Source organism: Neopelma chrysocephalum, unplaced genomic scaffold (genome assembly GCF_003984885.1).
Source record: "Neopelma chrysocephalum unplaced genomic scaffold, ASM398488v2 Primary Assembly neopelma1_141, whole genome shotgun sequence".
Taxonomy (NCBI): domain Eukaryota; kingdom Metazoa; phylum Chordata; class Aves; order Passeriformes; family Pipridae; genus Neopelma; species Neopelma chrysocephalum.
In genome coordinates, this window is record NW_020897803.1 from 1,409,400 (window position 1) to 1,433,814 (window position 24,415).

The 24,415-nt window shown below is 50.5% G+C and overlaps 1 protein-coding gene across 5 annotated transcripts in view; it reads left to right on the forward strand.

Annotated features, from left to right (window-relative positions):
- Positions 1-47: 47 nt before the first annotated feature.
- TIAM1 (T cell lymphoma invasion and metastasis 1) overlaps positions 48-24,415 on the forward strand; it is a 164,652-nt gene continuing 140,284 nt past the window's right edge. For 4 of the 5 annotated variants that reach the window (XM_027699787.1, XM_027699789.1, XM_027699790.1 and 1 more), the window contains exons 1-3: positions 7,925-7,961; positions 8,086-8,143; positions 9,247-9,354. The gene's annotated coding sequence lies outside the window, so the exon portion shown is untranslated. Of the gene's footprint in view, positions 190-7,924; positions 7,962-8,085; positions 8,144-9,246; positions 9,355-24,415 lie in introns of those variants that run through there. The other variant, XM_027699788.1, reaches the window with a different exon arrangement.

Consider the following 24,415-nt stretch of genomic DNA (forward strand, 5'->3'; position numbering starts at 1 on the left):
TGGGCGGCGCCCGCCCCCCCCCCGGCGGTCTCAATATGGCAGCGGCGCCTCCCGGCGGCGGCGGCGCGCGCTGAGCCGCGGGTGTCCCGCGGGCTCCGGACCCGCCACCCCCGGGCACCCATCGGACACACGGCGCCCATCGCGCACCCACCGCGCACCGCCCGCCGCGCACCGCACACCGCCCCGCAGGTGAGCGCGCGCCCGCCCGCGTCCCCCCCCCGCGCGCCGGAGCCGTCGGGAGCATCTCCATCATCCCCGCTCCGCCGCCGCCCCGCACCGCACGGCGGGGTGCGGGGGGTGGGAGAGCGGCGGTGCTCGGTCCCCCAGCCGGCCCTGCGGCAGCGCCGGGGCTGCGCTTCACGTGTCACCGACCACCGGCGGCTGCGGGACCCGCCGGGACCCCCCCCGGTCCGCGGGTGCTGCGGGGGAGCGGCGGGGGGCGCTTGGGGGGAGCAGCGAGGGGCAGGGGAGGGTGCCCGCCGTGGGCAGCGGTCACCGGGGACAGGGCACGGCCGGGAGCTGCGGGCTCCCGAGGGATGCCCGCAGCCCTGGGGTGCACGGGAAGCGCTGCCCTGGCTGGAGGTGCCGGCTCCCGAGGGATGCCCGCAGCCCTGGGGTCCACGGGAAGCGCTCCCGAGGGATTCCCGTAGCCTTGGGATCCGTGGAAGCGCTGCCCTGGCTGGAGGTGCGGGCTCCCGAGGGATGCCCGCAGCGCTGGGGTCCATGGAAGCGCTTCCCTGGCTGGAGTTGCGGGCTCCCGAGGGATGCCCGCAGCCCCGCGATCCATGGGAAGCGCTGGCACCAACGCGGTCGTAACAGAGTTGCGGGAGCGAGCGCGTAATTCCCAACCGCGTTGGGTTGGGAAGCGCCGGGAGAAGCTGACCTGCTGTTCCTCGGCGTTGGTCATTCATTCCCACTTTGCCCGCGGCATCCAGAGGATTCTGGGCTGCTGAAAGCTGGCTGGGATTAGGGGGTAGGTAATCATTTTGCCGTGTATGAAATTCTGATTAAAAAAATGTATCGGCATAAATTAGGGGGGGCTGAGATCCATGGAGTGATTACTTGGGTGCCTGTCATTAGAGCATCTTTCCCCCTTCCTGTGTTATTAAAATGCTCCCGTCGTTTTCAATGACACTTCAGTGCTTGTGATGTAAATTATTGAACAAGGGTGAACGTGGGGACCTCCTTCACCTGTGCTGGAAGGGCCTGATCCCACAGGGAGCAACTTCCTGGCTCGGCAGTTTTCGGGACCCCTCTCCCGAGTCCTTGCTCCTGTCCCTGCCTGCCCTTCCCCTGGCAAACCCCCCTGGGTCAGGCAGAGTTGGATTGCACGTAACTGTCCTTGCTGCTTCCCGATGATCCCCCATGGATGGGACAGTCCTGTGGGATTCCAAAGGTGCGGCCGACCTTGGAAAGCGCTGTGGTTTTCTCTCTCAGCTTTTGCCTGAGTTGCCCTTGTAGGCTGTGATCTGGGGACTGATACATGTCCAGGTCCTGGGAAGTGTCTTAGACTGGGATCATCACCCTGTGGGAGTTATTGTAACTCTTGGGTCATGGCAGGGAATGTGCTACACTCGCACCTTGGTCCTACTTGGGGGAAAACAGGATTGAGGAGTGGCTGGGGAATGAATGGGACTGTTTCTTCCCTTCTGGGCCCTGGAAGGGTGGAGGTGGAAGAGGAATGTGGCTCACCTCTGCTTTTGGTCCAGGCAGATCACTCCTGCTCCCTCTTTGGCTGTGGGATTTGCCCTAGAATCATGATTCCCATGGAAGGAAAAGCTGTTTCCTTCTCCAGCAGCAGAGCAACTTGAAAATGCATGTTTATAAGGGGATTCTGCCAGCACGAATTTAATCTGCAGCCTTGTTGTTGTTGTTATTCCTGCATTAATGATCCAGTTATGCTTCCTGGGATATTAAAGACAATATTCTGGAGTCCTTAAACAAATGCTCGTCATCTTTAATGATAACTGACTTTGGGATCTGGCCCTGCACAATCTCAGGTGGTGCTGACTGTAATTTGCCTTAAGGGAGACAAGATAAAACTGCTGTTTGAAATGGCCTTTTCAGTGCCTCTGGTTGCTCTTGACCGAAGCAGAATCCAGTGATTTGCCTGGTCTTGCTCAGAAGAGGCAAGACAGTGGTAGTGGGTTTTTTTTCCGTGAGAGGTGATCGTGCCATGTAGTCACTCAGTGGCCAGGAACACTGGAAAAGCCTCGTGAGGCCTTGTTTGAAGGGATCAGTGTGTGTAACAAGGGGGGGGGAAAAAGCCATGTTTGCGAGTAGCAGAGCCGTGTTTCTGAGGAGAAGTTCTCGTGCTGTAGTGAGGAGCGTGGTATAAATAGCAGCGCTGGGTTTTAGGCACTGAATTCAAAGTTATGGTTTCCACAGCAACCAGCACTCAGCCTGTCGTTTGTGTATGGAATATTTCCCCCTTTTTTTAAAAAACCCCACGTGTCTGCCTTCTGGTGTTGTGCTGTGTCCATCCCTCCTCCACCAACACCTCGCGCTCGTTCCTCCTACGCTGTTTTTGAGCATCCCTCTCCCGCCTTCCTCCTCCCAGCGGTTGTTGTCTTGCTCCATTCCCATCTCCAGGCTTCCCACTGCCTTCTCCCGGGCCAGGAGATCCTGGCCACCATGTTGCTTTGTCTTCCAAGCCCTCCTTTTGGTGCTGTTTGCTTCTGGCTGTGCCTGGGGCGTGAGGGGCAGAGCCCTGCTTGGAATCCCATATCCCTCAAACACCAACAGGTGTTTCCCATCTCTCCCTTACCCAGAGGGTTGTTATCTCAGTGGTAGATCCACGTGCCCTCCTGGCTCTTCCTCAGCCATTTCTCTTGCAGCCCAAAGGAAATGAGAGCTGTGCACTGCGTGAAGGACCCTGGGACGTGCCCTTCCCATAGGAAGATCGGGATGCAGTGCTCGTTTTTATGAATGTTTGTCATACAAATGTGCAGCGTTGCTAAAGTGGTTTCATTTATAGCCAGGGGGTTGATGTATCTGCATGGTTGTGTCCAAGTTACAGTTTCCAGAGCAACTGGAGCAGCTTTGTGTCTTGGAAGACTGTTAACTAAAGCATGAAACATCACATCGAATTTGCCTTCCTTAAATTCTGTGATTCCAGCTCCTGTTAAGAACGCAGCTGTGCTTATCTGAGAGCATGTTTAAAAGCCTCGAATGACCAAGCAGATCATCTTCAGATACCTACCTCTGCCATGAGAGCAGGAACGGGATTGTCAGCCCCCCAAAGTAATTATCCTTAAAGTTATAGCATGAGGCACTTTAATAGAAAAAGGAAACAAAATAACCCACAAAAAAAAGCTACCAAAGGAAAAAGCCAAAAAAGAATGAAATGGGCCACCTCAAGTACAGGGGGCAGTTTTGGGCACCACAATATAAGAAGGTTATAAAGCTCTTGGAGAGCGTCTAGAGGAGGAACACAGATGGTGAAGGGTTGGGAGGGGCCATACGAGGAGCAGCTGAGGGCACTTGGAATGTTCAGATGGAGGAGATTGAGGGCAGAGCTCACTGGGGGCTGCAGCTCCTCCTGAGGGGCAGCTCCGATCTCTGCTCTGTGTGAGCAGGGACAGGACCAGAGGGAACAGCTGGAGTTGTGTCAGGAGAGGTTTAGGTTGGATCTCAGGCAAAGGTTCTTCCCCCGGAGGGTGGTTGGGCACTGACCAGGCTCCCCAGGGCAGTGGGCACAGCCCCAAGGCCCCCAGAGCTCCAGGGGTGTTAGGACAGTGCTCTGAGGGACAGGGTGGGACTCTTGGGGTGTCCTGGGCGGGGCCAGGAGTTGGGCTGGATGATCCTTGTTGGTCCCTTCCAGCTCAGGATATCCTGTGGCTCTGTGATCTCGTCTCTGTCTCCACCAGAACTAATGACAGAAGTACAGTCTGGCAGGACAGTGTAGAAAGGCTGATGTCAGCTGAAAGCAAACATCAAGGGAAGGATTCCCACTGCTGGAATATCGATCCGAAGAAGGAAGGGGACTCGGGATCCCCTGTACCTGGGAGCAGTTGGGCAGGCTGGGGTGCCAAAGGCTGGTCTGTTGTCATTATTTATTTTAATTTCCTCCTCTTTCCCCTCTCCTTTGGCTGCTGCTCCTTGTGAAACTGGGTCCCTCTTGCAGCGTCTCCCTGAGCAGCGGCACCAAGGACCTCGGGAATCACAAGGGGTCATTTTCCCGTTGTGACTCAATTTGAGGCAGTGTTAATTTCAAAACAGTGGATGTATCTGCCTGGTTGGTGTTTCCTTGCTCTGTGAAGGGTTTTGTCGATAACAGGCGTGTCATTCCCTCAGAAATGGCCCTGCTGGGCCCTCGCATCGGTGTGAGCGATGATGCTGTAAAACGCTTGGTGGGTTACTCGGGGAGTCTCAGCCAGGAGACTTTTAAATGTTGGCTTGTGTAAAAAGGAATTGCAAAGAGAACGTCTCGGGGGTTTTCCTCTCTCTTTTTGTTAGTAACCTTCCAGCTCAATGTTTTCCTTTTTCTATATCTTTAATATGTATGTAATGTTCCATTGATGCTGCCGCCTGTAACAGCGCTGTCAGCAGCCTATGGCTTTTGCTTAATAAAATGGAGGAATGATTCTTCTCCTGTGAGATGTTTTGGAAATGAAACTTAAACCCAAACCTTGTGATCTTTGGTGTGCTGCCCAGATTATAGAAACAAAATGATTGAAACAGCAGCTGGCAGTGGCTTGAAGTGAGCTGGAATACCTTGAACTTCTCCCCGGGTCTCTTTAGAGCCAAGGTGGGGATTTTGTTTTCTCTGTGCTCAGCCCAACCTTTGTGATTTTTAGTGTGGAGGGAGTTCAGCTTGTTCCCATGGGAGCAAGGCTGCAGTGGGCTGGAGTATCTTCCAGCCTGGAGGTTTCCCATCCAGCTTGGGGAGACCCTTGGCTTTGACAAGTGAGGTAGAGGAGAAGGCTAAGACCAAGGAAGAAAGGCAGAAGGTTATTTTCCGTGTGTAAGTGATGAGAAGGGATGGACTGGTCCACAGCACTGGATGTCACTTCTCAAATACTCTGTTTTCCCCCAGACACTGGTTTTGGGTTTGGAAAAAAAAACAGTTTAAAAGTTCTGCTCTTTCAAACTAGGGAAAGTACTGACTTTTGACAAGGGCTTTGTGCTTGCTGAAAACAATAATTTTTGGGGAAACATTCCTCCTGGTAGCAGCAAACCTCTGTATTGTGACTTTTGCAGCCCAGGCTGCAAAAACAAATACTTGGAACACCCATGGTCACAAGTTACCTTGTGTGTGAGAGGTTTCTCTACTGCATCACATTACTCAGTGTGTCTTGATGTCTGCTTTTCCCCTTCGTATGCTCCGTTCCTAAGATTAGTACGGTTTTCCTGCTCATGGATAAATAATTTAAACACCTGGACTGATTAAATGCACGCACAGGAGCTCAGAGCAGTCGTGGCTTTTTTTTTTTTTCCTTTTGATTCCAAGACTGACTTTTCTGAGGAAGATTCAAAGCAACTGAAAATAGCTTCATCACAGAGACATCAAGCGCAACTTGAGCATTGCCGTGGATTCAGGCAGTGAACGTTTGCCTTCCCATTAGCGACGTCTCATTGAACACTCAAGGGCTTATTGACAACTCGTTTGCTTTGCCTAATTGTGTGCCTTGCTGGAGGGCAGGACCGTCCTTCCCTTGGCAGGGCTGGTGTGAGGGAGGTTTAGGAGCTCGGCTCATCAGAGGGCTCCTGTGAACCCCGAGTTCTGGAGGAGCTGCAGCGGTGCTTTCCTGTCTGAAAAAAAAAAAGTCTTTCCTGCTAATTTTCTTTCCAAAATGCCGTTTCCAAGAGGAACAGCTCTCCTGCTTTTTCCCCAAGAGAACTGCAGCCCAAACCAGCCACCTAAGGAGAGAAGTGTTTTTCCTCTCTTGTCCTGCATCAGTCAGTGCTCAGACTGGCTGACAAAAGCACTCTCAGATGACTGGAGTTTCCTCTCCTTTTGTTGTTAAAAAAAAAAAAAAAGCTCTTAGGAACTACCTTTATAGAGCAGCTGCATGTCTCTAGGCTGGAGTTAAACCACAGCTGGAAAACATCTCTCATCTCTCACTCAAAACATCTTATATCTAGAGATTTAAAACCTCGTGCCAGAAAGCTGTGGCGGAATTCTTTGCCCAAGATTTTTCCTGCTGCACCAGCACTACTCTGCAAGGACACGAATACCTCGATTGCCTGTGTCTTGTCTGCCTTATTTGCAGAGGGAAATGTGCAGAAAACGAGGTGGTGGGAGGAAAGTTTCACTTGGCATTTGGATTTTTTGATTACCCCCCTCCCTTTTTTTTTGAGTTTGTTTTTTTTTTTTTTTTTATATTTTACAGTAACCTGGAAGATTTGCCATGGCTTCAGTCCTCTCTTTGGCTTTCCACCCTCCCTTAGAAGCACTGCTAAGCCCGGCACCAGGCTTTTTGCAAGCCAGGGCAATTCCTGCTTGGATCCAGTTCCTGCTTGTCAGTCGGACCCATCCATTACTGTAGCAGCGGGTGGGTTTTGTTGTTTCAGATGATCCCTTGCCCTAAGCCCATCACACTTTGCTTCTTTTAAGGCCAATCCTATGCCTGCTTTTCCCCCTGGGAAGGTCTGGGGATGATTGGCCTCTCCAGCTCCTCCACGTGGTCCCTTCTCTCCTCTCTGCCGGCACTTTCCCCGTAACTTGCTGCTGTTCCTCACCAGTGGAGCCTTGGGCAAAAGGCATCTCCCTCCGTGTCCCAGTGCTCCAGCACGGCCCTGTTTGGTTGCATCAGCTCCTCAGCTCAGTTTGCTTATGGAAAGCATGTCTTAAACCTTCAGAGTGCTGCTTCCTGACCACCCAGAGAGCTCCTGCGGAGTTTCGGTGCTGTCTGGAACTTGGATGAAAGCCTTGATTCATGCCCTGTCTGCACTTCTGCATTCCTACCTGCACGACTTGCAGGAGGCCTCCATCTGTAGCTTATTCCTTCATCGTGGGCCTTTGTTGGAGTTTGGGCAGGTGCTTGTGCAAGGCAAGTTTAAGTGTGTTCTCCACTGACTGTGTGAAAGGTTATCTGTAGCTTCCATTTAGGTTTGGGATGATGGGACGATGCATTTTTAGGGTGTTTCCACACCAGGACCTGCTGGAGCAAGTCCAGAGGAGGCACCAAGATGATCAGAGGGATGGAGCAGCTCTGCTGTGAGGAAAGGCTGGGAGAATTGGGATTGTTCAGCCTGGAGAAAGAGAAGCTTTGGGGTGACCTAATTGTGGCCTTTCAGGACCTGAAGGGAGCTACAAGAAAGATGGAGAGAGACTATTTTCAAGGGCCTGGGGTGACAGGACAAGGAGGAATGGTTTCACACTGACAGAGAGCAGGTTTAGGTTGGATATTAAGAGGAAATTCTTCCCTGTGAGGGTGGTGAGGTCCTGGCACAGGTTGCCCAGAGAAGCTGTGGCTGCCCCATCCCTGGAAGTGTCCAAGGCCAGGCTGGACGGGGCTTGGAGCAACCTGGGCTAGTGGAAGGTGTCCCTGCCCATGGCAGTGGGTGGGACTGGATGGGTTTTTAAGGTTCCTTCCAACCCAAACCCTTCTGTGATTCTGTGAACATAAATCTTGCTACCTCTGCTTGTTGCTAATGAAAGACATTTCCTGGCTTGGTCTTCAGTGTCTCCTGGGAAAGTCACAGCAGTTGTGTGAGCAGATCTGCTGATGAAGTCAGCACATTTGGGATATTGCCCCATGCCTTGGAAACCTTTGTTTGTTCTGTTTATGTGGGTTATAACAAGGGGGTTGCTCCTCTGTGCTGTCCCTTTGCCGTGGGGGAGTTGTGAGGAAGGAGAGTGGAGCTGACAGAATTACCTGCCAGCATAATTAAATGCATAGCTAAATGGATATAAAAAGACCAGACAAGTAAATTGCTTTTTGTACAAATAGCCTTTTGTCTTCTGTTTTTTATTGAGGCTTGCCAAAGTGTGAAGATCCCTCTGTGAAAATAAGGTGAGCAATTAGTATTAATTGATTTGGGTTTTAATCCGGGCTGGGCTGAGCTTGCTGAGGCTCAGTGTGGCAATGTATGAAATTGCAGGAGGAATTGATTGCATTTTGTCTCTTCCATGTGCAGCTTTCCCTTAAACTGCTAATGAAATTCCATCACTAATGAACAGCGTGTTCCATTAAATGTGAGTTCATCTTGGAATTGTTAACAAGTGTCTTTTGGGGATCCTTTTTCCCTGCTAGCCCCCTCCTTTGCTGGGTGTACAGTCTTGGATTTCACTCTTGCTTTCTTAAAGATGTGCATAGAGATGATAGCAACACTTCTCTGTCTGTTCCTATATTCCTCTTTGGAGAGTATTTTTCATGGAATGGCTGGTTTTTCTTTTTTTTTCGTTTTGCCTTTGGTAGCAATTACTGCTGCTTGCATTTGTGGCTTCCAGTCCAGAACAAAGCTGGTTTGTGTGTCTGGCCAGTGGTAATTGTTGACAGTTGATAATGTTGGAGACCTCTCATTGTGGCTGGGACCTGAATTGTACCAACTGCTGCTGAACCCAAATTATAGAGGTTTAATTTTGGCTTCAGGGCTCCCGTGCTGGAATATTTTCTTTCCCCTGGTAATAAACCAAAGGAAAAGTCGGTGTTCAAGGTCTTTCCTAAACATGCCAAGCGGGACACAGAGGCCAGTGTCTCAAAAGCTGCCTAAATTTCTATTCTTACCCTTGTCTGGTCTCAGACTTTCCTGGTGACACTGAGTTACCACATCCCATGGGGCAGCTAAACCCATTCCCTGCCTGTTTAAATGTGCACTGTGTATGTTAGGTGGAATATGTTGAGTAAGAGGGGAGTTCAGGGAATGACTGGACGTGGCACTCAGTGCTCTGGGCTGGTTGACAAGGTGGGGATTGGCCCTGAGTTGGAACTTGATGATCTCAGAGGTCTTGTCCAACCTTAATGATTCTGTGATTTACAAATGTCTGAGGAGGGTTGTTTGCCCAGGCTGATTAGGAGATTAAGTAATGGATTAATTGTAGTTATTGCATTGGAACCCCCCCTAATGTGTGTAGATACAAAGCCTGTGTCCTCTCTGAAAGGTTCTTGCTCACCTGTGAGAGGGGATGGGTGTTTGATTTTGGGGAATCACTTTGTTGGCAATTCACGTTTTCGTCCTTGTTTCTCAAATGAAAACTGTTTAGCTTTCAACTTTGGTCTGAAATGTTTACTTTTCTTCTACATGTGGAGACTGTCTGCAACACATGATTTCAGGGGAATGTTCTGTTTTGCATCACAGGAAGGCTTCAGAAAGCTGCTAGATTGGCAAACACCAGTTTTCCTTTGGCCGTTTGTGCGTGTTTGGAGGGACCTGCTGGGGCATGAGGTGAAGGTGAGCTCAGCCTGGGTGAGTAACACAGTTCTTTGTGCTTGGGAACACATTCTCACATCATTTTTGATTTTTTTCCTACTATGAAATACATCTGTGGAAGGCAACTAATTAGTGCCAGACCCTTCTGTCCTAGGGATGGATGTAAGACCAGGGCACTGACACTTCTCCAAAATGCTCTCCCAGCAATGTGCATTTGGGGGATTTTGCAGCCTGTTTGTATTTAGCAGCATTTTTTTTTTTCCAGAGTAAGCCTCTCTCACTTGATTTCTGACAGTCTGCACCGGTTTTTGTGATGACTGTATGCATTTCTGGGTAATATGAACTTGAAAATCAGCAGTGTCATCGTGTATATCATCTGTCGGGTGTGAGGCTTGTGATGGGTCAAGAAAAGGCTTGGATGGTGTTGACCAGCAGTCACCAGTTTAGCTGATGGCCACATCCATGCTGTGGGTGGTTTGTTTTGTGTGTGGGGTTTTTATTTGTTTGTTTTTTTTGTTGTTGTGTTTTCATTTGTTTTGCTTTTTTGGTTGTGTTTTTTTGTTTTGTTTTGTTCTTTTGGCTGTGTTTTTTTTTTCTCGTGCCTCAGGTGAAGGATGAATTAATGTCAGTGTTAAAAGCTCTGGCGTGGCTGCAGTGGGGCATTCACAGCTCTGTGAAGACACTCACTGGAGCATGTGACCGTGGAAGTACTTAGTGGTTCACTAATTGCATTACTCACTGCAGCTTGTCTGGGCCATCTGGGGGAACACAGAGCTGCAGGCTCTGGAGTGCAGGTTCAGGTCTGAGGGCTGCAGACAGTTTTTCACCTTGTTCATAAAATCCCAGAATGGTTTGGCTGGGAAGGACCTTAAAGATGATCCGTTTCCACCCCCTGGCACGGGCAGGGACACCTTCCACTAGCCCAGGTTGCTCCAACCTGGCCTTGGACACTTCCAGGGATGGGGCAGCCACAGCTTCTCTGGGCAACCTGTGCCAGGGCCTCCCCACCCTCCCAGCCAGGAATTCCTTCCCAATATTCCACCTAACCCTGTGCTTTGTCCATGTGAATCCATTCCCTGTGTCCTGTCCCTCCATCCCGTGTCCCCAGTCCCTCTCCAGCTCTCCTGGAGCCCCTTTAGGCCCTGCAAGGGGCTCTCAGCTCTCCCTGGAGCCTTCTCTTCTCCAGGAGAACCCCCCCAGCTCTCCCAGCCTGGCTCCAGAGCAGAGGGGCTCCAGCCCTTGGAGCATCTCCGGGGCCTCCTCTGGACTCTCTCCAGCAGCTCCACATCCTTGTGCTGCTGTTCCCAGGGCTGGAGGAGCTCTGTAGGGGGGTCTCACCTGAGGGGGCAGAGGGGCAGAATCCCCTCTTTCCCTGCTCTGGGATCAGCCCAGGGCACGGGGGGTTCTGGGCCAGGGCACATCCAGCTTCTCATCCCTCAACACCTCCACATCCTTTTCCCCAAGACTGCTCTCCATCCATTCTCCTTCCAGCCTGTGTTTGTGCCTGGGATTGTCCTGGCCCAGGTGCAGGACTTCAGACCCAGACTGGTCATTTACTGAGGGAACTCAGTATCTTCCCTGTGTTTGTCTGCTGGCAGACAGTCACTGTCTTGTGTGCACGTGTGCCTGGACCCTGCCAGCTGTGGAAAAGCTGGGGGACTGAAGGGCAGGGAACAAAATCCGGCAAAGAAACATGAGAAAGCTGCTGTGGGAGCCCTCTGGTAAAAAATGGGCCTGAGCAAGTGCCAGTAGTGGCAACTGGGGTGTGCATTTTGGAAGCTGTGGATGTGTCACACATAAGTGAGGGAAACATGCCTTGCTGTACCTTGGTTTCTCCGTGTGTTAAATCTGAAAACACTGCTTATAACCCAGCAGACCTTGTTAAAACTAAACCTGTGAGTGTGGGTGCCCTGGATTTAAACCAAGGAGAGAAATGTACCTGTCTAGTGCTTGGATGCAGTGGTGAGGTCAAATGCTTGACTTAATGAAGAATCCCACACATCATTCCTTTTCCTTGCCTTTTCTCCCCATTGAGGGGTGGAATCTGCACTGATGTCCTTCCACCTCTGGCATTGGCAGGGGATAAAAGAGGCCAGGTGACAGCGAGGAGGCACCTGGAGGGGGCAGTGGAAGAAGTGCTTGTAGGTTTGGCCGACAGAAAGTTGGTCTCCTCTGTATTTCTTAACTAACAATGCCTAAAGACACTCCCCCCTCCTTTCCCTTCCTGGAAAAGGAGGAAAAACATCCCCCAGGAGGCACCCCTGGGGTCTGATAGATAAGCTGTCTGCATTTTTGTGGCAGGGAGTCATCTCTTCCCCTTAGCCCCTGCCCCAGGTAGGCTTTATCTGTCCCCCATCTGGCCCCCAGGGCTCTCTGGTTTTATTTTGGAGAACTAAATTGTTGGTCAAGTCCCAGGAGCCTCCTGGGTCCCATGGATGTGACTGTGGCTGCTGCTGCTGCTGGGGGGCTTCTCCTGTTCCCCCTGGCAACAGGGACTCTCTGGTTGCCCAGGATTGTTCCATCCCACTGGAGCACGTTACAAGTTTAATGCCTTTTTATTTTTTTCGTTGGCACTTTGCCTTTTGCCTCCTTCTGCCCTGCAGTGGGAGCAGGAGAGGCAGCAGAAAGGGGGCTGAACCTCGTGCTTAAAATCAAACTGTCAGCTTGGGGTGGCTATGGAAGCAAGTCCATAACTTTTCTGCAGAGGACCCAAGTTTTCTTGAAATATGGGAGGAGAGGAAGAGAGAAATGAGGCTTCAGGTTGCTCCTTGTGCTGGGAGTGTGGAAGGACAACCTTCGGCCTGGGGACAGAAAAAAAGAAAACGGATATAGATAGAGCTATGCACAAGAAAGAGGGAAGAAGGATTGGAGGTCTGGCATGCTGGGAGGGTTGGCAGCAGCAGTGGAGGCACAGTTTTGCTCAGAGCCCTTAGGATCCACGCCAGCTGAAATCCTGCTGAAATCCTGTGGAGGAGGCAGGGGCACCCCAATGGGAATCGTAGTGTGGCGAGTTGGGAATGGCAGGACGTGAAATGCCTGGGGATATTTGCCTGCTGCAGATGCTCAGGCTCTCTGGAATCAGTGAACAACCAGTCTCAGTCCACTGGAGGGTGATTTATCCCCTGTTTTGATGGACGGGAGAGGGAAGAGCTGGTGCATGGTGGGAGTGAGGAGGGAGCTGCAGGATAATGTGAGGCTTAGGCTGGGAATCCTGCTCAGCAACTGGCATGGCCAAGGGCTGTGTCTGTGACAGCCAGGGAAAACAGCAGCCCCAGGGGGCTGCTCCTGTGTGGTGCCAGGTAGGGACCAGCACCTGCCCAGGTGGGGAAGGAGGTGCTTGAGGAAGCGCACAGAGCTGACCTGGGATGGGATGTCCTGACCCTGCCAACCAGGCGGATGAAAAGGACTGACAGCCAGCTGGGGCTGCTGGTGTGGGGTCAGAGGGGTGGGTGTCCCTGGGCTCTGCAGCCCCTGGGCCACCAGCAGCATGTTTGTGTCAGCAGGGTCCCACACGTCTGCAGGGGCTTTCTCTCCAGACTGATGGGAGCAAGCACTGCTCACTTGGATCATCCCAAATCCTTGCTGACAGGAGGAATGTGTGGGTTTCTTGCCTCATGGCTCCTCTGCTCCAGCACACCCTGCACATGCAGGCACTCGAGGACCCCGTTATCCTATTGGGGTTTCAGTGCCTCTCTTGCACAGGGAACGCTCGTTTGAAGAGGTTTGTCAGCACCCAAACCTGGGTCACTGCTGGGAGGGGGTCCTGGGAAGGCATCTGTGTTCTGTGACCCTGTTTGTACACAGCCTGCAGGGATCCCACCTGCTGAGGACACACCCGTGTTGGAACGAGAGGAGAACAAGGGCAAGGATGAGGATTCAACATAATGAGGGGAGAACAATGGCAAGGATGAGGATTCAACATGATGTCTGTGACAGACAGCAGTCTCTCCTCAGGCAGTCCTAGAAAGGAGGTGTCCCTTCTCTCAAGCAGAAGCTGGAAATTGCTTTATTTTTTTTGTACTTTTGAAAGTTTTCCAAGGGAGCAGTAAGGGTTGTCAGGCATTTTGAGAGTAACCTGAGAGTGTTGCCCTAAAAACAGACTTGTTCTGGTTCTAGGCCTGCGTTAGTCTTTGTGGAAAGGAAGAATTTAATCCCCATCACCTTCGTGTTGGCTCTAAGCGTGTTGTGAGTCAGGTTTTCAGGTGTTAAGACAACCTTGGTTTGGTGAGCCCTGCTCTTTACTTTCACTCCTACCTGCTGCTCAATCACCTCTTTAAGAAACGTGGGCACATGGAGGTGTTTGGACCATCAAAGTGCCTGATGCAAATGTACAATCTTCTCTCAACACATCCTTCCTTCCTTAGTGCTGGAGGTGGTGGGAGGAATTGGATGTGAAACACTCTTTATCTCCATAAGAGAAGGTGTCTGAACCTGTTTGCACTTCAGGGGCAGGTACTACACCTCCTTCTTTTATCCCTGTGAAAGACCAGCTTTTCTTCTTTTGTTTGCAGGGTGCTTTGGGCTTTCCTTTTGTTGGTGGCTCCACGAGCCACACAGAGTAGGAAGATGCCAGAAATATGGGAAAGGAGAGGCAGCTGTGTGCGTGGTGTTGTTTTCTGCTTCCCTGCAGTTGACTGTGGCAAGTGAATGAACCTCTGATCCGTAGCAGTTCCTGGCCACTAAACACTTGCCTGGTGAATTTTAACCAGCAGGAAGTTTGCAGAAAACATGTTGAGAATTGTCACTTTAACAGGCTGGCACTGTGATAAGAAAGCACCAACACACAGGGCAGGTTTTGTTCACAGGGGGATGTTTTTGCTGTATTTCATCAAACCATTCCCAATCCTGTCTTCTTCATTGGAGTCACTCTCTTCCCTCCTGAGTGTACCCTGTTGGCTAATTGCTCTCCTTCTAGGGATTCTTGGTGCATGTGCCCTTCCCTCCTGATCTTTACACACCTGTTGAAGAGAACTGGTAACCTTTCTCTTCTTTCTCACAAAATGCAGAGAGCCAAATGCTGCTGGAACAGCCTCTTTTTTTTTTAGCCATTGAAGGTGACTGTTTCTGAAGGAATTGAGAAGTGCTGGGATCTGATCTGTCTCCCAGATCAACTGGAGCATGTTTTTTGTCTGTGCCACTGCATGTTTCAAGACTGGGATGGTAATTGCTGCAGGTTTGACTTGGTGGCATATTGGGATGGAAAGTCTGGAGGAGTCCATAGACTTCAGTGCCTCAGTGGGACAGGCTGTTCCTTGCTAAATACAAGCTCAAAACCGAGGTCACTTTGTGTGGTGCCATAAAACACGTCCTGGCTTAGCCTGAGTGGGTAGGACAGTTGATATCAATGGAGTTCCTCTGGCTTGCCAGCAGAACTTAATCCAGCCTTAAATCTTGTCTTTCCAGTTGGGTATGGCAGTGTCACTCCTCATGGATGCTTTCCTTTAAAATTGCCTCCGTTGTGCTCGGTGGAAGAAGATCATTTCTACCCTTCTAAGGTTTTGAAAGAGGTTGAACCAATTTGTCTTTTGCTAACCTGTGCCAGTGTTTTCTGCATTTGAAACGCTGTTTCTCCTAGCTGAGATTGAAATGTTGGATTCCCCATTCTCATTTAACTTAAGAGTGTTCTGAAATTCAGGGGCTGAAAGTGTGCCAAGGCAGAGTTGTTTTGTGTCACTTCTTTTTGCAGAATAAGATGTAACTTGTAGAAATCAACAACAAGAGAATTCTAACACTGATGGCTATCTGCCCACCTATATAGCTAAAGCTGCAGTGATGTCAGTGACTGTCAGAGCCTGGGTTTTTCCTTTCAGATTCATCCAAGGTTTGCTCTGGTGTTTGGGTCTGTTTTAATCTCCCTGTCTCGTTATCAGATTCCTGCTGCCACTTACTCTGCCCTCTCTGTACTTGGCTTGCAGTGCCTGCTCCCACTCCAGAGGCCTAAAGTAAACATGCTGCTACTTTGGTTCAAGTGGTGTCTTGAGTTTTATTTGGAGGTGATTCTAACCCAGCGCAGCCCTCCGTGTTTATTTGTGTTAAAGTGGTGTCCGGCTGCTGACCCGAAGGCTCGGTGTGCTCAAGCATTTCATGTACAATAGTGTCTGTCTCATAAAGAAAACACTAATAAAGAAAATAAATCCAAGGATCACAGGGTGCTCTGCCCCATGGCCCAGTTGCAATGACCCTGCCAGGGGCTGCAAGCTCACTGTGTAGTGCCAATGAGTCACCTGCTTACGCTGGTACTTGTGTTATCTGCCACGGTGAGCGAAACTTCTCCTGGCCCCTGGAATGGGGCTGCTGCTCCAGGTGTGGAGCCAGTCCCAGCCAGGGCACAGGAGCCTCACCTGCAGCTGATGTGGGTTTGCAGAGCTCCAGGGCTGCTGAAGGGTTTTGGTGCAGACGAGAGTCCGTGTCCCGTGGTGTCCATGGGGGCTCTGCCACAGAAGGAAATGGGTTTGGGATTTTTTTTTTCCTGTGCTGTCTGTTGGTGGTCCTTTCAGTTCTGGAAAGCTGGTCCTGAAAAGAGACTACTGAGCTTTCTTAAAGTAGCTAATTAATTATGCATTTAAGCTTGTCTGAGTGAGACACTGGCCAGCCGGGCGGTAATAGGATTGTTCCGGCTCGTTTTAATTGGGCTGATCTGGCTTGAGTGGATGCTTCAATATGGGGCAGTGTTTGGGAGCAGACTGCTCTGGGAAACCTGCAGCCAAACCAACCCCTTCCCAGAGTCACAGACTCCCAGGATGGGTCAGGCTGGAAGAGCCCACAGTGGGGCATCTGGTCCCAGCTCCAGCGGGGCCATCCCAGAGCACATGGCACAGGATTGTGTCCAGAGGGTTCTGGAATATCTCCAGTGAGGGAGACTCCACACCCTCTCTGGGCAATCTGTTCCAGTGCTGGGTCACTGCACAGCAAAGAAGTTCTTCTTCATGTCCAGGTGGAACTTCCTGGACATCAATTCCTGCCCGTTCCTCTTGTGCCATTGCTGGCCCCCCCGAGCAGAGCCTGGGCCATCCTCTGCCCCCTCTCTGCAGCCCCTGACACACCCTGGGGAGGGCCCCTCTCAGGCTCTGCTCTGGAGGCTGAACAGCCCCAGCTCCCTCAGCCTTTGCTGCTCCCAGAGCTGCTCCATCCCTTTGGCATCTCTGCAGCCTGTGCTGGCCCCGCTCCAGGAGCTCCTTCTTGTCCTGAGCAGCCCAGAGCTGGGCCCAGCGCTGCAGATGTGCCTCCCCAGGGCTGGGCAGAGGGGCAGGATCCCTCCCTGACCTGCTGGGAATGTCCTTCCCAATGCACTCCAGGATCCTCCTGGTCCCTACAGCTGCTTGGCGTTGCTGTCTGACCCTGTGGCTGTGTGAACCCACCAGCAGCTCCGAGTGATCCAGGTGGCAAAGAACATTCCTGATGCTCATCCTGGCTAGTCCTTGCTGCCCGTGCTGTGGTTCTGGATGTCTTTGTGCTGTGGATCTGGCTGCCTTGGCACTGGGGGTGACCCACGTTGGGGGTAATGATAATAGTCTTCCATAAATATTTGAAGTCAGGAGTTACTCATGCATACCTTATTCAATTTGATTTATTTATCTGAGCCAGCGTTGAGAGCAGAGGAGTTGAACACTCGGAAGGGCAGGGGAAGCCCTGCCTCCAGACTGCTTGGGTGCATTTAGCACAGAGCTCCTGAGTCAGTGGTGTGCAATTGTGTCAGGAGTTTATTTGGATTTCTTCCTAGGGCTTTCGCTCAGGATGTTTCCTTTTAACAAAGAATTAGTAGGGTTTTAGTTTTTTAAACATCCCTCATTTACCCTCCAAAGTATATTTTAAGCAGCAGTTTGCTTTTTTTTCCCTTTTTTTTTTTTTTTTACAGAAGTAGTCTGTGCAGAAATAGCAGGACGTGTCTTTGATGGGTGGTTGTTGCTCTGTTTTGCACCTCTTGTGACTTTATGGAATTGCTGTTGCTCTCCCTTCCTTGGCTGTGGGAATTCCCTTTTTGGATGCTGGGGGAATTTGGGCTGTGCTTTGTTGGGCCTGAGAGAAGGTTGTCCTTCCCATTGATTAAATTTCTTCTCTGCAGGCAAGGAGATCAGGACTAACCCCTGGTTAAAGCAAGGAGAGTTGGTGTGAGCATCTCACTGATAGGACCAGCTTTTAGCTTCTTCCCTGGGAAAGCAGCTTGGCTCTGTGTCTGCTGCCTGAGGGAGGGTCCAAAAATCTCCTCCTCCTGCTTAAACAGTATATAAAAATACAGTAAACTGGTATTTCCCCCTTTGGGGTTTAGATCAAGCTTTAGATATAACGGTGACACAAACTGGGGAGGAAAAAAATCATGAATAAATAAATATGTAAAAGCTCCCAAAAAAACCCGCTACCTCTGAATGCTTCACTGCAAAAGTGTTTGACTTTACTGGCTTTTTTCAAGCCTTGGCTTCTGAGCACCTTTCAAATCAGATGTATTGCTGAAACCAGTTTGCAATAATTGTAGTGTTGCTACCAAATTTGCTGTGTGTGAGAGGGAATCCCTTTTTTTTTTTTTCCCCCCACTGCAAATGAATTGCTATCAGGTCAGTTCTCCCTTTTACAGAAGAAGGTTTGCTTCAAAAGACTAAAAGTATGAATTCTCCATCTGATATTTGACTTGAATGGGTAGCACTGCTAAAAAATTAATGGAGTGGAATAGCCTGGATGATGATTTCTCCTCTGATGTGAAGAAATTTCATGTTCTCCTTTCCTTTTTAATTGCCTGGCCTGCTTTCTTCTTAACTATCCGTATATGCATCTCGTTTTTTTTTTCTTTTTTTCCTGTGCATCCAATTCCCTGGGATCCTGGTGCTGGTTGGCAGGTTGGCAATTTACTCTGGCATTGCTCGTGGAGCTGTGACTGGGGCAGCTGCTGACGCGCCTAACGCGGCTCCGCACGTTTGATGTTTATGCTGATAACCCCGGGCGGCTCGGGATGCTTCAGCTCTACAGAAATGGAGCTGAAATAAAAAGTTTTCATACTTGAAGACAGTTTCCTGCACTGGGGGTAGCTGTGGTTTCCAGGGGTGACCTTTGGCTGCCACGCCACGAGCAGCTGCGTTGGCTTGGCTGCCGGTCCCGGTGGGAAGGGGCAGCAGAGCCGTGCCGGGTGTCCAGAGCCATCCAGAGCAGCCCTGGGTGACTCTGGGACAGGTGGCAGGGGCTGGACTGGCCACTGGTTCCTGGCCACCCCCTGGGTCCCCTGGCAGTGAGGGCTGGAGAGGTGGTGCCCAGGCTGGGAAGGGGAGAAGGGGCAGCCCCTCTGCCTTCATGAGCTCACCCGCTCGTCTCCGTTCACGTGCACATGCAGATTTTTCCAGGGAGAAATGAGGACAGGGCAGAGACAGATTTTACTCTGGAACAGTGTTTTATGTCACTTTGCAGCAGTGTTTAATTCCCGTGGGCCAAACCAAGTGGTGAATACCTTGTAGATTGCAAGGAAGCGTTAATTACCGTGCAATCTCCTTCTCCTTGGCTCGGCTCGTGCCATTTTAAAAGCCAGGGTATGGCATTTTCAATAGCTGGATTTGTTTGTGTGGGAAGTCAGAGTTACATAATTAAAACAAATCCTATTCTATGGTTCTGTGTTTTCCAGCAAAATGTTTTGCCTCAAATAAGTACTGTCTGTAGCTGGGTAAAAATGAGGAGTGTCTTTGTCGAAGTTGTTTTTCTCTTTTGAAGCTTTGTTCATATACTCTCCCTAATTGGCATTTTCCAATATTATTCTTTGTGATTGTTTTGTGGTCATTGTCTGCTATGGTTTGAAAAGGCTCATTAGGAAGAAAAGCCCTTGATGGCCAGCTGAGGGGTGGTATTTATGATGTGTGATGTGTGCTGGGTTCGGTGGGGGTGGTTTGCAGAAGGTGTCTGTGCTGCTCCAGGTCCTGCCCTTAACAAAAGTGGTCCTGCTGAGGAAATTGCTGTTTTCCTGTCTGCCGAGCTCGAGGGGCTGTGTGTGTGCTGCTGGACAGTGGGGCATTGCTACCACAGCTCTTGGGAGGCAGGCTGGGGTCTGTGTTTGTGCCATGTGGGCACCTGGGATGTGGCTGCAACTCTTGAGGTCTTCAGGGAGAGATCTGAAGAGGTCCAGGGGATTATTAACATAAATCGTAGCAGAGCTGCCTTTGGAGGGGCCTTTTGCTCCCCTCAGCTTGGCAGGGATGTTGAAATGCAGTATGTGGTGTGAGGGGCACCTCAGCTTGCTTCTCACATGGGTCTTCTTATTTCATAGCATCTTGATGCATGCCATCATTTCCAACATAGGTTGGAAAAGACCTCTGGGATCAAATCCAACCTGTGAACTATCCCCACCTTGTCCCCCAGCCCAGAGCACTGAGTGCCACATCCTGTCGTTCCTTGGACACCTCCAGGGGTGAGGACTCTACCACCTCCCTGGGCAGCCCCTTCCAATGTTTAACAACCTTTTCCATGGAGAAATTCCTCCTGACGTCCAACCTGAACCTCCCCTTGGGTATGGCCCTGAAATACCAGCTGCGCTTTGGGCATCTGCTTAACTCTTACGGCGTGTAAATAAGGACCTTGGCTAGACAGGTAAAGCCAAGCACATGCCTGGGCCTCTGGGGGACTGAAACCATCAGCAGCAGCGTGGAAAAGCCTGAATTGAAAGGGAAAGCATCAGTTTCTAATGGACATATTGCCAGGAACAAACCGTGGGGTTTCAAAACTGGCTGTTCCACGGCGGCTGCGTTTCTTGTGGCGCCCGGTCCCGTACCTCTGCCCGCGTGTCTGCAGGCGCTCTGGAAGTGCCAACCTCGGAGCTGTGTGGGGCAGCTCCCCGTCAGGAACTGACCCGGGGCGCTGGGGAGCCGAAGGCAGGAGTTCTGACAGCCTGTGAGACACGGACCCCTAATTGAGGCCTCCTCGCATCCTTTGTGCGTCAGCGGCAGAAGGGGAATTACCAGTTGGTTGGATTCACAGAGACAGCGGGTTCGTGGCGATGGGCGAGCGGGGAAGGGAGACCAGACGGAGCAGTTCTTCTTGTTCCTGCTATCCACGTTCTCAATCTCTTCAGAGCCTGCTTTCTCAGCAACAAAACATGCCTGTGCTGTTCCTTGGCTTGGTGGGGTTTGTCTTGCCAAGTGAAGGGCTGATCCTGAAAGGCTCCTGAGGGGTGCTGTGAGGAGCCTCCCCCTGTTCCCTCTGTCAGGAAAACTTGTGCATGCTGTTAGCACAGCCTTCCCTGACTTCACTGAGGGCTCTGGGGGCTTGGGGGGAATCTGGTCCTGAAATTTCCCCGTAATTGGTGTGTTGTTATTTTTGGCTGCGTTGGAAACCAGAAAGGTCACTTATATGAACCTTTTCTTCTTTGAATTTCAACATGGCCATTAGCCTTCCTGCAATCTGCCTGCCTGGCTGAGCATGGGAATGTCTGGGACCCGTCTGTTTCCTGGTCTCCTTGAGTAATTGTGTACAGACCATCTCCTTGCCATCTTCTTACCCTAAAAATCCCTTGGCAACCGGGCAAACCAGTAGCTGAATATAAGGGAAAAAGATCCTGTATTGGATTCTGATACTGAGAGCATCCATGGGCTGTCAGGGATGGGAGAGAGTTGCCTTTGAAACTTGTCGTGGAATCATCCCCGTCGTTGATTCTGATGCTTCTTTGCCACTGAAATGAGAAGCAAAGTAACTTTTCACAATCTTTCCCTTCTGAGTTAAGGAGAAAACGTCCGTGGCTGTGTTACAGCAGAGCCCTGCTGTGCCTGTATGGCTGAATTCCGTGGTGGTGTTGATCCTCAGCCTGCTCATCCCATCTCCCTCCCGGCCCCTCGAGTGAATTATGCCTCGTGTTCAGTGCAGGGCCATCTGTTTTCCTGTATGTTCTCTCCTCTCTGGCAGCCTGATTCGAATGGAAAGGTGAGGCTAAATACACGTGAGGAGGAGCAGCTCTTTTGTTCTCCCAGCAGCTTGTTTTCCAGCGGAGGAGCCAGGCAACAGAAGGAATGCTGGGTCTTCAGCTGTCCTCAAAATGTGCTCCTAGTGCAAAAGTCCAGGGGATTATTAACAGCAGAGTCGAGGAGGAACCTGAGTTTTGGGGTTAATTTGGCACCTCCAACTTAAAGGTCTCTTGTGACTGGGCCTGAGCAGCTTTTCAAAGATGCTGTAATCTGTGTTTTGACCTAGTACAGATTTCACTGTGTGACTCCACAACACTGCCAGATAGTCCCCACCCCCCATGTCCTCCTGATCCATGCAGAGCTATTGCTGCTATCCAGGTTTTCCTGTGCCATCTCCTTTTGCTCTGTAAATGGTAATTTAATTTCCACATTTAGAGACCTTAATTAATTATGAATAAAATCATTTGTATGAATTTTAGAGCTGAAGGGTGACGGATTAATGGCTCTTTGGGAACGTGAGGCAGCTTTATGAGAAGGGATTCAGCACAGGAGTGGCTGTGTCAGCTCTGCCCTATGTGCATCCCTGTGATGTGGGATGGGAGGAGAAGGAGGAGGGCTTCCATCCCCTGGCATCCTGGGGAGGCTGGCGTGAGGGAGAGAACAGGGAAAGTGTTAGCCTGGTGCTTGTTCCTGTAGAGCTGAGTAGGTTGAGGCTCCCCTTGATGGTTGGTTTTAATAGGTCTGATGAACTAAGAATTTGGCTCCAAATGCGTGTTGTCATGTTTTATGCATGGTCAGCTTTTGCTCCTGTCCAGTGGAGTGGAGCACTGTGCAGTCCAGTGCTGGGTGTCTTTCTATGCTTTTTTTATCATTTTTTTTCTTTCTTCAGGGATCATGGAGTTCATTGAAACTTCTAGGCTTGTCCTCAGGTCTCGGCAGTGACCAGACCTGCAGTGACCTCAGCAGTCACCTCTGCTTTTGGTGTGAGGCCGGTTGCCCGATGCCTGCAGGCATCAAACATTTAACAACTGCAACATCTGTCGGGTGCTACTCATGGCTCTCTTCCTCCAAGAAGTGTTTTTAATTTTGAAGCTCTTCACAGTTCCTTTTTTCTTTGTTATCCTTCTGCAGAGGCCAGTGGGCCCAAAATTACTTCTGCTGTCCGTCTCCTGACGCAGCATCGCCTGTTTGATGTCTCTGTGCACACACATTGCACTGTCCTTCTGCTCTGACCACGGATCCTTCGGATTCTTGGGGAAGGCAGAGAACAGAGCCGAGTCCAGGTTTTGTACTCCAGGCACTTCTCGGACCAAAAGGGGTTTGTTTTCTTTTCCTGGAAGCTTTGCTCGCAGAAGGGAACACTGAGCAATCCAGCTCCCAGCAGTTTTGTTTGGCAGAGTTTCCTACTCTGCGTTGTCTCTCGCTCTTCCTCTGCAGAGCCGGTGGAAACGTCGTTGTTAATCCCAGCAGCCTTCCCCAAGCCCCTGGTTTTGTGTTCCTGGCTCGTCCCCTTCCCCTGTGCTGCGGGTGTTTGTCTCCAGTCCGAATCCTGCGGGACGGTGCCTTGGCTTGGGATGCAGGTCGGGAGTTGCGCAAGGCCCGTCTGTCTGGAGGGCAGGTTGCCATCAGCCATCTCCAGGATTTTTTCATGGAACAATACTTAACTCCAGGGGTCAGCTGGAGGTGATGGGATCGTGTTGCCTGTGGTGACTGACAGGGCAGGGACAGAACTTTGTGCTGCACGACTCGGTTTGGTTTCAGCACGTGGGACAAACCCACTTGGCCCTGGCAGCAGCAGCAGCGAAGGTGAGATGGGTGAAGGTTTTCACTCCTTTAGAACAAACTACCAAAAACCAGTCCAAACAGAAGTGGTCAAATTACTCAGGGGGCCTCCTGGTTTTGTATGACTTCTTCATGCTTAATCATTTCTTTTCCAAGCTAATCATTTCAGAGCAGCCTGTTGATCCTTATGCCTCTCTGCATTTTGTTTGCACGTGTTGTCCCTGGCAATCATCTGGTTGTCCAAATCTTCCTCTCCCTCTTTACAAAATATAGCCTACGTTGTGCTTTAAGCCATGCCTGGTACTCTTAAAACATTGGTGGTGTAGCCTGGCCTGACTTTGATGAGGAGATTCCTGACAGGAAAAGAGAGGCACAAGCTGGAAGTCTTTGTCTGGGTGTTTTTACCCCAGTACTTCATAGAATCAGGCAATCCCAGAATGGTTTGTGTTTGAAGGGACCTTAAAGCTCATCCTGTTCCAACCCCCTGCCATGGGCAGGGACACCTTCTAGTAGACCAAGCCCTGTCCAACCTGGCCTCAAACAAGTTAGGCTTTACTCAAAGTTTTCTTGAAGGTTTAGAGGAAAACCAAAAGAGAAGAAGATGTGTTTGCATCATTGTATTGACCTGATAACACTTCTGAAAACAAGAAAGCATGTTCAGCTACTGGAGTTCCCACTCTGGCACAAGGCCACAGCCTCCTGTTGAATGCTCAGCTGCTTTGGGAACCTGATCACAAATGTCTAATTTACACTGGTTACACCAGTAACTACAGCTGTGACTGTAACCAGTACCACTAGGTCATATTTAAAAGAAGAAAAGGCAGGAAAAGCAGAACTTTGGAGTTTTCCTGCCTGCCTGTTCCTCGTGAATCCTGCAACAATTGATGTGGCTGCTCAGTCTTGCTGCTGTGTAACTCTGTAGCATTTTAACAAGTGGTTTCTATAGGACGAAAATCAAATTTCTTTGGCTAAAAGTGACATACCACAGTGGTTGTTAATGGGATGGTGATACAGGAGTGAAATAGCAAGAGAAGGACACATTTCTCTAAGATTTATATAATACAGGGAGTGCTGCCCTTATTTTTTACAGTGTTTTCAAAACAAAAAGAGAGGGGAAAAATAGAGATAAATGGCACGGGGAGGACTGTGAATGCTGCCCTGTGTCCCCCAAATTTGCCAGAAGGATAAAAGTCCTGGAGTTCTGAGGTCCCTTCCCACAAATCCAAAGGATCCTGGTGGGCAGGAGAGCCCCAGGCTGTTGAAGGGAGCAGCAGAAGGAATTTGGCTGCTCCAAGTGCCTCTTGCCAGGCATGATGACAGCGAAACACAGGCTTGGATAATTTCTACCCTCTACTGGTTAATTCTACCTGATTATTTTTAACCATTGGACTCTAGAAAATCCCTTCCCTCCTGGCTGAGAGAGAATATTGCCATTAGCTCTGGGAGAGGAT